General features: G+C 37.1%; 1 long non-coding RNA gene across 1 annotated transcript; it reads right to left on the bottom strand.

The window, feature by feature from the left end:
• Positions 1-6,678: 6,678 nt before the first annotated feature.
• Positions 6,679-8,499, bottom strand: LOC147648185 (uncharacterized). The gene is made up of 2 exons (XR_015280973.1): positions 8,438-8,499; positions 6,679-7,215 (listed from the first exon to the last, which is right to left on the bottom strand). It is a non-coding gene; the product is annotated as an uncharacterized LOC147648185 (long non-coding RNA).
• Between the last annotated feature and the right edge of the window lie 357 nt (positions 8,500-8,856).

The raw sequence follows: 8,856 nt of genomic DNA on the forward strand, positions 1-8,856 counted from the left end.
ATACACTCTACAGAAGTATTTTACTATAAAAGCAAGGACCCCTGCTGGCATATGTAATTTAATGTGCAGCATGCCTCTCCTAATTCAATCAGGTCTCTACATCCCTTCTTTCATATTCTGCTTGTATTCCATGTGCTAAAGCCATCAAGATTTTCAGGATGAAATGAATGCTTGTATTAATCCAGCAATTTCCATTTAAAACACAGCATCGATTTGATTAATAAGGTTTGATGCTGAATAATTATACGGCAAATATGTAGGATACAGAAAAACCACAGATGTGACCATCAGCTAAAGCCTTGTGGGAGAAGGGGGTCAAAGGGAAGCAATGGCCATGACTGAGGTGATAAATTTTTGGCTTTTCTCTTATGCAATTAACAAGCAATGCTGCTATTAATTTGCCACCCTCAGAGTCATCACTGGTCAGATGTGTCAGGGTCAAGGGGCAGAGGGGCAGAGCAGGGGTCAGCATCGCAGCAGCCCTGAAAAGAAATGAGAAAATGAAAGAAATCCAAATTAAATGGTAGAGCACACTTTTAGCAGTGTAGCAGGAGGTGGGACATCCCTTTAATGTTAAGACTCCAGGTTTAGAATAATAAAAATGTTCTCTGCACATTTAATTCAAAGTAATCAATCTGAGGCACAGCAGTTGAGCATCCAATAAAAGAAAATCAATGTGGTCTCTACAAGAGAAGACAAACAATGCCAGCTTTTACTAAAGGGATTATAGGTTAACATTTATTCATTGTATTGTAATCTGATGTCAAGTGGTATAAAATCAAGCCAACAATCCATTACCACCCGTTATAGGCTAGGTGCTGATGTCATGCAAATTGACTTTTCATAGAACTTACTAAATCATTTCTGTGTTCTAGCTATAGAAGGCTTTTATACAGTTGCTGAACTTCAATAAATTCTATTTCATACTTGTAGTGAGGAATATCAAAAGACAAATATTTGTCATTTCAAAGCACAGTTTAAATTTTTGCATGGTTTCCTTGCAATTCCTATCATTAATTAATCAAATGGAATGTAGTTTGTCTTTGGTTAGTAACAGGCAAAAAAAGCCTTAATTTGAGAACTGAAACCAGGTAGTAGCTCTCCAGCTCTCCCGTTTTGTCCTACTTATCTCCCATGAATGTTATTAATTTTCAAGTATAATAAATTGACAAAAGAAGTCAGTTTCTAAAAGATGTCTATGCTGTTTAGAGATAATCGCTGTAATTTGTAATAAATCACTTTACAAGGAAGAGGGATTCCATGTAAATGTCAGCTCTCAAAAGAAATCTTTGACAATGAAAGGCCAAATCCTGTTTCTGAGCAAAATCAATTGGAATTTGCCAGTGATGTTGATCAGGGTGAAATAAGGCTCATATATCTGCCTTTAATAAGCCACAGTAAAAGGAGTAAAGCCTTCTAAATGATGTATCATAAAAAAAGGATTTGTATCCATCAAAAGCATTTTCTAGGTGTTAATTCACAGGAATATAGGGGGCTTGGGCATGTGGCTCAAAACCCAAATTTTTCCTGTTGGTTGCTGACTGTAATAAAAACCACTTAATCATATCAGCTGGGACAAGGGTAAGCACAGTGCTCTTTTCAAGTCTCAGGAAGAGTCAGTACTCTTGAGTTTAACATAAAGCGAAATACCTATAGGAGTTGTCAAAGTTAATGTTATTTTTGAAGCAGTCTGGTTTGCTGTTAGGGTTGGGTCACTTTAATGTGTGTGGAAAAATATTACCACATGTTTGAAAATAGTGCTGATATTCTGCAGATTGTATTGCACTTCAGCTCTCTGCTACTTCAAAACACTTCAGAATTTACACAGCAGTAGGAAGGGAAATTGGACATGACACTACTTTAATTATAAAAGCTAAGTTTGGTTTTGCCACCCTTGACATAACAGACTATTTTAGCCAGGAAGATATCTTTCTTTTTTTCACCTTCTTTTATACTTAACCTTGTGGCTCTAAAAGGAAATTAAAGTTCTAAAGTTCTCAATGTCAAAGTGTCAACAGGCCAATGAGGGCAGTGCAAACTGGTTATTTGAGAAATGGAAAACAAGAGTAAAAATTATTCTGTGGATTTGGAAAAGATAGAAAATAAATGCAGTGTTTCTCCTTATTTTTCTTGGTTAATTATTGCATCATTATACAAGTCGTTGCACAGATTTCTGCCTCAGTTTCCCCCTCTCTAAAAGAGCAAAACTTTTTCTTTCTGTTGCAACATTTTTCAGCTTTCTGCTGTGCAAACCCAGATGACTACTACAAGAGGAAACCTCTTTTAGGGACTGATGCTAAAGGCTGCTCAAGGCTCAAAATTCAGCTGTGTGTAGGGAGAACTAAAGCATTCATCTAGAATTTTTCTCCAGTTAAATTTAGGTTAAAATAAGTGGGAAAAACCCATTAGGATTTCCCCCTATCTCTCTGCCATAAAGGTGAGGCAGCCTTGAATGCCCTCCAAAGTCCATGAATTTTTAGACTTGGCACATTTTGTCAAGCCTCTCTGCTTTCTTCTGCACTGTCTGCATTTTCTGCAGGCAGTGCTGTGCTTTTTCTGCCTGTGGCTGCCTAGCTTGAGGGCCGTTTCTGTGACATCCAAAGCATCAGTGCCAAGGGAAAAGCTGTGCTGCAGAATTGTTAGCTCACCCCCATTCGCACCCATTTTCACAGTGTCACCAGCTTTGCCATGGAAGCTGCTCCAAACCTGAAAGTCTGGCCATTAGAATTCAAATTTAAAAATGTCAGAGTAAAGTAAGTAGCTTATATCCTCCACGCCTATTATCAAAATGAAGTTCTACTGCTTCTCCCTTCTCTTAACAGAGGGTCATAATGCAGGAGATCCAAAGTGCATGAAAAAAGTGTGAAAACAAGACAATGGCCAGACACAAGAGGCTGATATTAGAATAAAATACCCTTCTTACTGGAAAATACTCTGATTTTCAGTTTTTGAATGCTTTATGCTAAGGTTTTAAGAAAAAAGGGATAATGGATTGGCCTGAAGAAGGACATGAAAGACCCTAGGGTACTAAAAAGCATCCTGCTTTCAGATTTTTGAGCTTAGGGCCACAAAAGGTATGTCTGTTAAGGTATGTCTGTTGTAGGCTTCTGTACAATTCTAGTTGACGATGGGGTTTAGATAGATATAACCAGTTAAAGTTGATAGAATACTGTGGGATGAGAAGCACTTTTTATGCTTGTTGTTGTGAGACTTCAATTCATTATTGTAACAGAAGGAGACAACACAGCAGCTGCACAGGACACAGTTGTAGTATTGATTTGGCTTCTCCAAAGTCTCAGGATGCAGAGTGCAGAAAAACATGCACAAACATCACTCAGCTCCCCTGATTCTGTTATGTACTTCCTATACCTCCAACTAAGGCAACCTCAAGGTACAGCAAAATGTCTCTTTAGTTGAAGGCAGACAGCACTCCAGGCCTGACTCTAAGGGGTTGCGCAGATGTGGTGACCTTTCTTCCAGAGACCACGTTTCACACTCAAATTGCCATTAGAGCTCTGTGCTCCCTCGAGGCCTACAGTCAACTTTTGTGTCAACTCTCTACTGAGGTTAAAAGTCAGCATGGCATTGTGCCCACCCTGCATACTAAACAGAGTTAAGCAAAAATAAAAGGCAGATCAGCCCTCCGTCCAAGAGAAATTGCATCTTTTTTCAAATATTTTTTTAATACAACCTATTTACCTAAATGCAATATCTAACTGGGCTAGTGGGACTTCCCTTGATGTAAACTGTGAATGCACAGGAAATGCTGTGCTTTTCTTGCTCTAAATAAACTATAAAATTCAGCTCTAACAAAAGCAGCCTCTACCTGCACCTAAAGTAAATGCTTGTTGGAAATGCAAAATAGGAAATGAAGGGTTTTATTTCTTCTTTTAGGGTAACCTAAACAGAACATTTCTGTGAGTAATTTCTGTGGTGTCAGACACCCAACTTTGATCATGACACAGAGCATTTCTGCAGTCCTTCAATGTGAGCTACCATAGGCTCTTGGCCAGAATAAGGTCTTTGATCCTTGTGCACACATTACAGACAATTCCTGCTAAAGCTTAGTAACAGTTATGCTATGAAGCTCAACATAGAATTTGTTATATGGGGGCCTTTCCATAAAGCAACATTTTGGACCCAAAACCTTCATCACTACTGTGGGCACACATGCTTTCAAACGCAAATGCCAAATTTCACATCTTAGAGCGACCTGCCAGCAATAGCTGTGGAAAATACAGTGGCTCTGGAGAATGGAAGGGTGCTTGCAAAATTCTCACCCCCTTTGAAGCAGAGCCCCACGGTCTTCCTAAACTCCCAAAGCTCTCACGTGCAGACCTGGTATGGCAAAAATGAACTTGATACAAAGAGCACATGTGAGAGCTCTGCCTCTCTCTAGAAGCAGTGAACATCCATCGGCCTGTAAAAGGAACAAGCATTTTAATCCATTTCAAAAGCAACATCTGAGTAAAGGAAGCTTCAATTTGCATTGAATTCCTCGAAGCTTGCCACTTGAAAATATTCTTTCCATATGTAAAACCATATTCCTATGGCTGCAAATGGTAATGGTGAAAAATACTTTCTCAAAAATGGTTTGAAGAAGACCTAAAATGTCTTCTCTGAACTGAAATGAATATATTATTACTTGTGAAGGCCTATTGATGTATAAGAAAAGCTGTGTCCCCACAGGTCAGTGGAGATTTCTGAAAACTTGTATAATGAGACATTCAACTTACCTGACAGAGGTTTTAATCAAGATGTTGAGAGAAATCAGATATGTTTAACCATTAATTAGACATGTTTATAAACTGCTCAGAAATTGCTTCCTACTGCTAAAGCAAATTTCCTACATAGACAGTGTAGGAAATAGGAAATATTTCTGTCAGCAGCAGCTAATTCATGGTGGTTTCTCTTTAAAAGTAATACCATTTTAAAGGAAGGCAGCAATTTTCAGTTGATTAGAGGAATGTTTTCCTATCTGCAGCACCCCAAATTATTTCCCCATTCTTTGGTTATGTAGAGTACTGGATGACAAACCTAAGTTATTAAAGCATCTGCTATAACATTAAATGTGATAAATACACAAAGCCCCCTCCCAGCCCAACAGCAACAGCATTCTGTAGCTTGTGTCACAAGTCTTCCATATGGCTACTAAACACCTCATTAGACATGAGTTTTAAAAGATAAGGAAAATAGCTGCCTTAAATGCCACCATGGCTGGTGGTTAACTGAATTGGTTGGCCAAGGAATTCAGTGGACAGCTGTACCTATAAAGGAAATATCCTGTACAATACTCATAGCTGGAAGTTGAGTTCAGTAAATTATGAATGATATCTACTCTAACTCCCTCATAAGCTTGTATTACAAGCTTTGATATAAGGCTTCTTGATCTTGTCTCAAAGTTAAAAGAATATCCATTTTAATATGTTTGGAAGTTATTGAATTGGAAAAGAACTCAATGTCAGAAAAACGCTTTTTTTGCTGCATTCCCCAACAAAAACAAATCTAAAACCCCATAGCCCATAAATAGTTTTGTTATACGTTTGTTGGATCTATTGTCATTCTTTTATAATGAGATGGAAAAATAGATGTAGGTTACCACCTTCTTTGAATTTGGTCATCCTCTTCCAAGAGGCTTTGTACACTGCAGACAACCTGCTTCACAACGCAAACCCCAATTAACATTGTATTTCACAACCTGTTGCAAAAAAGGAAAGTTTTCTGTACATGTCACCATATTTGCAGTCCTATGCTAAATCAGTAATGAAGTGATAGTCTCTGAAAAAAAAACTGCTTCAGACCAGCAAGAGCAAAGCAAGTGTTTTTCCTGGATGCACGCATGCAGAGATCTTTTGCCCTTTCCCTGTCTAGTCTTTAGTCTGCTCTCTCCAAGTCCTGCACAAATACATGAGAAGAGGCTCATCATTCTGGGGTGTTTGTTCCTTTCTCTTTATTATATATCTCAGTGATATCTTTCTACTGTTGTTCTTCAAGCCATTGCCATGACATTTTGTTTCAACTCCATTTACTTATCGCAAAAGATCTTGGTAGGATTTTCTGGCAAGTAAGAACTATTAATAATAGGTTCCTGTCATATTAAAAAGTCAGAAAGCTGACTGAAATGAAATGTAAAACCTCATTTTGACTTTCTTATGTCTGTTTGTTTCAGAAGCTTTAGATCTTCAGCTATAGTAGTGGGGGGGTGTTATTTATTTGGGCTTTTTTTAAAGAAAGATTAGTTTGCACAAGAAGCTCACAGCTGTAAAAATAGGAAGATTTTTGATTACCATCTATCTGCCCCAAATGAAATCTTATGATAAAAGACCCAGAGTATTCTTCAGAAAAAAAAAAAAAGATAATGAAGAGCATAGTAGGTTTTGAAAAATCTATTGAACTTTTAGGCATAGCAATTATTATAGGTATTTATTTGTCCATTCTTCTATAATGCATTGCATTTGTCAAGCCAAGCAGCCCTGAGAGGGTCATTCCAATCTATCAGACTGATAGAGAGTGGTGTGAACCAAGATACAGGAAATTCTCCACATTTCAGCAGCCATGTTCTTTAATCTAATGCAAACCTTTGGGTAATTAGCCAAATATGGCAGAGTAGTAGTTCCAAAAAAAGTCAGGAAATTTTTGGGCAAACACTGGACAAAATGGAGCATTTTTCTCATCAGCTTTGTGGAGACAAAGTCTTTTATTCTTCTAATTCTCAGTGTGCACTGCAAGATACATCAGTTTTCATAGATACGTACATTATAATTTAAAACTAAAACTCATCATTAAAACACCAGAAATATTTGGCTAAAGTCAGTAAACAATAAAAAAAATAAAATAATAATAATTATAATAAATAAAAAAATAAAAAGAAGAAAATACAACTGGGTATTACAGATTATATTTCAGCCTCAAACAGAATTGCAGCATCTTCATTCTTGTAGCAAAATCTTCATTCCTTGGAGTACTGTCTCATGAGACAAAAAGCAGATAGGTAAAAACAGTAACATCCCTGCTCTTTTTGTCACCACCTCAATGTGGCAGGTGCCACTCTAAAAATGTTGTGGCAGGAACATCCACTTGATTTGGCATTCCACAACAAGCACAGCCACTACTCCCAGCTTCTTCTTTCTCTCCCAGCTCCACTTAGGTGGGATTCCTATGTGAACTTGAGTGGTCACATGCGACTCATGGAATCAGCCCCTAGGACAGGGGGTCCTGTAATGCAATGAGTAAAAAGCAGAATTACAACATGAGAACAGAATCATCTAGAGATGATGGAAACACACATTTTATTTAAATAATAGGATTAAATACTTCTAATTTTTTCATCCATAGTGGTAAAACTGATCATGTAAATTTCTTTCAAGTTTCATATATATCCATCCAGCAATAATGAATATCACTATATCAGTATAAAAAAACATATTAAAAATTACTACAATAGTCATCCCAATGATCTTGGGATCATTATAATGATTAATGATTAATACTTAACAATTTTTAAAAAGGAAATGAAAGAGGGGATGAATCTTAACAGAGAAGCACAATCATGTTGTACTTTGTAATAGGGTAGTATTTTTTGTTTGTTAGAGTGTAAGGAGTGTAAAGCTTCCTTCTTCTTATCTTGTATAATATGAGACCAGCCTGACTGCATTTAATACAGTAATATTGTAATATAAAGGCACTGTGTGCCAGGCTTCCATAATATATCATTACAACAACAAGGTACACATTATTGCAGAAGTACTAGTCCACCCTAAATATGCCATTATAACCAATATAGGAATCATTAAATAGCAAAATTAATAAATAAATAAATAAATAAAAATACAGCTAATGAAGAGAGCTGTAACTTTTTAACTATATCAGATATCCAGGCATGAAAAGGTCACTTTTTTTCATGAAAACCACACTCCACAGTAGTATTAAAATTAAGGTTTTGTAAGCAGTGATATATATCATCCCATAGATAAAACAATGTTTACCCCACCCCTGAAAAGGGCTCAGAAAATAGTATTGAAACCACTTGTACTTGGAACACATTAATGTCTGCTCTTGCTGCATGACTTTTTAGGACAAGAGGGTTGATTTTGGTAACCTTAAATCCATAAGAAATACTAGTTTTATCATACCTTTTACAAACATTAGACTCCATCTATCAGAGCTTTGAAAGCTTATTTATAATGGTCCCACCTACAGCCACTAACCCCCACTTCTTACCTAGGACATAATTAAACTACTCCAGATCCTCATTAACCTGTTCCTTTGATCTCTGCAGTGATGATATGCAAAGCCATCTTATAAGGCCTCATCTCTTGCTATTGGTTGGGATTTTTGATAACTGTATGCAGAGTTCTGAGGAAGCAAAATCTATTGAAGATTTTCTCAAGCTATGGAGAAATCCAGCTCAAAAGACCAATTTAAAAAATCCACGTACCGAGTGAAGTGCCTTCATTAGGGTCCAAGGCCTAAAAGAAAATACCAGTCCAGGGAAATGCTGAAGGTCTGTGAGTGACCTTTCTTTGGTTTTAATCACTGAAACTCCCGACAGCTTAATAAGTTGAAGGTGCTAGATCACAGTCTAACTTAATAAGGCCCCACAGCAGATTAGGCCACCTTTGATTGCTCCCATAAGTCTTAGCACATCTGGTACTCTGTCCTTGGGTGAGAAATGTTTTCCATAACTTTCCCTATGTTCACTACCCCACATGTGAATTATTTTTATTAAGCCAAAAATGATACAGCACTGTATATCTCTATAAGTTTTTGCAGTTTTTCATCACCATCCAACTGAGAGAGATGACTGTTTTCTCCAAAATAGAATTAAACAAGGTTCATCACAAGAATTTCCTTAGC

This window comes from Cyanistes caeruleus, chromosome Z (assembly GCF_971803275.1).
Source record: "Cyanistes caeruleus chromosome Z, bCyaCae1.hap1.1, whole genome shotgun sequence".
Taxonomy (NCBI): Eukaryota; Metazoa; Chordata; class Aves; order Passeriformes; family Paridae; genus Cyanistes; species Cyanistes caeruleus.